This window comes from Grammomys surdaster, unplaced genomic scaffold (genome assembly GCF_004785775.1).
Source record: "Grammomys surdaster isolate TR1022 unplaced genomic scaffold, NIH_TR_1.0 181, whole genome shotgun sequence".
Lineage (NCBI taxonomy): Eukaryota > Metazoa > Chordata > Mammalia > Rodentia > Muridae > Grammomys > Grammomys surdaster.
Genome location: NW_021604626.1, coordinates 1,831,869 through 1,835,215, shown reverse-complemented (window position 1 = coordinate 1,835,215; position 3,347 = coordinate 1,831,869). Strand labels below are relative to the sequence as shown.

General features: G+C 38.8%; 1 non-coding gene across 1 annotated transcript; it reads left to right on the top strand.

Moving 5' to 3' along the window:
• Nucleotides 1-3,027: 3,027 nt before the first annotated feature.
• Nucleotides 3,028-3,187, top strand: LOC114621515. The gene has a single exon (XR_003711444.1). It is a non-coding gene; the product is annotated as a U1 spliceosomal RNA (small nuclear RNA).
• Nucleotides 3,188-3,347: the final 160 nt, after the last annotated feature.

Genomic DNA, 3,347 nt, shown 5'->3' with positions numbered 1-3,347 from the left:
TATCTATTTATCTATCTACCTATCTGTATCTATGTATCTATTTATCTACCTATCTATGTATCTATGTATCTACTTATCTATGTATCTATTTATCTATCTACCTATCCGTATCTAACTATGTATCTATTTATTTATCTACCCATCTATGTATCTATGTATCTATGTATGTATCTATGTATGTATCTATGTATGTATCTATCTGTGTATCTATCTATCTATCTATCATCTATCAGTGCACATGCATATATGTATGTATGTATGTATCTCTATCACTTATTTGATTAATTTTTTACAGAGTTTCTCTGTGTAACCCTAGCTGTCCTAGAATTCTCTCTGTAAACCAGGCTGGCCTCATACTCAAGAGATCTTCCTGCCTCTGCCCCCTGAGTGTTGGAATTAAAGGCATGGACCACCACACCTGGCCTGGATCTGATCTTTTAACAAAATTGCACAAATTGGAGTTTATAGAATATTAAATTTAAAAAAAATTAAGAGGAAGCTGGGAGTAATGAAGTGGGGGATATCTAGGAAGAGTTAAAGGTGAGGGGGGAATATGATCAAAATACATTGAGTGAAATTCTCAAAGAATATATTTTCAATTTAAATAAATTAAATACCTTACGTGCCTGCAAGATAGTCCAGGAAGGAAAGGCAATTGCCATCATGTCTAAGAATTTGTATTTGATCTCTTGACACACATAGTGGAAAATGAGTGCCAGCCCAACAAATTGTCCTTTGACATCCATATATGTGCAATGGCAAACACATGCACCAACACACATGCACACACACACACACACACACACACACCCTGCATTCAAATATGTGCAAATGTATTATATATACCATACATGCACACATATGCAAAACAGGAAATACCTCCAAGTATACATTTGTGTAACAATTTTCTCCAAAATAAAACCATCCAGTCTAGAAAGAAGATCCTTAAGGCACTAGGTACTAAAGTGGGACAGGGAAGCTCCTTCAAAAGCTTCAGTCAAGAAGTCTCTGAAAGTGGTAAGATTTACTAAGCTCCCCATTCCCAATCTCATATCAGCAGTAAGGACTGCTTAGACAAGCTGAGCTACCTAAGAGAGTCTCAGACCAGCCAAGGCACCTGAAAGAGACAGAGATCAGCTGAGCTGCCTGTGCGACTCGCAGACTAGGAAGAGTCTCATACCAACTGAGCTATTTCAGACCAACTGAGCTATCTCAGACCAACTGAGCTACCTGGAAAGGACACTTTCTACCCTGTTGAGCTGCCTGTAGGCTGGGTGGGGTACTACAGATTTTGTTTTTAGCATTCATGAACTGTCACCCATGATGGGGTGGGTTTTGCTGTTACAGCTGTCTCCAAGTCATTTCTGCTCCTGTAAGTAACACCTCACTCATATTCCAGCAATTAACCCTAATAGAACTCTTGGTTCAGCAAGTCGAACTTTAGTGTTATTTGTGCCTTGTTCTGTTGTTGGTTCCACATCTCAGTGAGTGGATGTTTGTTCACACTTCCTCAAGTATTAGTGTTACAGAACTATATACAACCTCAATAGTAAGTGTTCTACACTGTCACAATCAACAAGCTCCAAGTTGGCTGAAGTCAACAAGTAAAGTTCTAAAAGGAGACCTGAAGCAGTACAACAATAATACTGCTTTTTATTTTTCAAAACTCTTATGGTAGTAAATCTACATTTAAGAGATATTATACTTTAAAAACACAGGATATAGATTGAGGGCACTTAATACCACTTAAGAAAGGTCATGGTTATGAAAGAATAGAAATGTTGAATCCTACTCTATACAGGTTCATGTTCTATATAGGTCAAAACAAATTTAATTTGCCAGCCTGTGTATATTACTTTATATAATATAAGCTGTTTTCCTTTAATAGACCCATGTGAGAACACTGTCTGTCACCAGACTCAGAATCCGAGAGGAGAGGCCCTTTCTTCCCTTTCTTTCCCCAAAGGAAAACATGTTTGTGTGTCCTCAGTATTTCTGAAGAAACATGGAAGAATTTTCACTGTAACAGTCAGTTCTTCAACTCTCCAGGCATAAACGCATATCTCAAAACTAATTTCCATTGTATTATCACTCTTTCTTCTTGGAGTAAGCATGAACCCTACAAGCTAAGGATTCAGTCCCACAAGACTGACCCTGCTTCAGATGGCAGTCTTTATCGGTCTTGGCTGGATGCAAAGTAGGGGTTGCTATGCCCTTCCCTCATGGTTGACCGTTTATGGTTGTGGCTCATTAACTCAAGAAAATACTTATCCTTATTGGTTTTTGGGAAGGTATGTCAAAGTATTCAGAAAATAGCAGATGAGTAGATATATGAGATGAAGTTCAGCAGGCTTAGTAAACCAAGAAGAGCAGAGAACGTCCTTCAAGAGAGAAATTAATTCCTAATATTGACAGCTTTTAAATTTTTTGTTTAAGGTAAGAATTAAGCCACATGAGTCCATTATCATTTCTATTAAAATTCCCCAAAAAGTTCCTAGACAGAGAGGAATAGAAGTGAAGGGAAGGGAGAAACATGATGCTTTCTGATGCTATGACTACATGCCTACAAAATTCAGAAAAATCTACGCAAAAATTATGAAAGTCAAGTTTGGGTAAGCTGGTAAGTACAAAATCAGAGCACAAGCTTCAGCTATTCTTTTAGGTGAAAGGAAACTTAATTTAAAAGGTGTAATTTTGAAGGCCAGGTATTGCGGCGCACAACTTCAATCCCAGCACTTTGGAGACAGACATAGGTATGGTGTGTGGTGTGTGTGGTGTGTGGTGTGTGTGGTGTGTGGTGTGTGGTGGTGTGTGTGGTGTGGTGTGTGTGTGTGTGTTTGAAAATGATATCAGGGTATGGTAATACTTGCCTATAATTCCAGACTTGGAAGACTGAAGAAGGAGAATTGTCATGACTTCCAGGCAAATATGGGTTATGTAGTGAGTTCCAGAGCACCTTGAAATATTTAGTAAAACTATGTCCCAAAACAAACAAACAAACAAGAAACCATGTCAAAAAACTAACAACAACAAACTCGATGAGGGAGACTTCATGACCATAAAGGCGGTTTTCTCAGAATGAAGCATATCCATTGTGCTCTATGTGTGAGCACTCTGGGAACTTCCCCAAATGAGGGAAACTCAACTGCAAAATATGTGGAGGTGGGGAGTAAAATTTTTTTCCTTTCCTTTCCTTTCCTTTCCTTTCCTTTCCTTTCCTTTCCTTTCCTTTCCTTTCCTTTCCTTTCCTTTCCTTTCCTTTCCTTTCCTTTCCTTTCCTTTCCCTTCCCTTCTCTCCCCTTCCCTTTCCCCTTCCCCTTCCCTTTCCCCTTCCCCTTCCCTTTCCC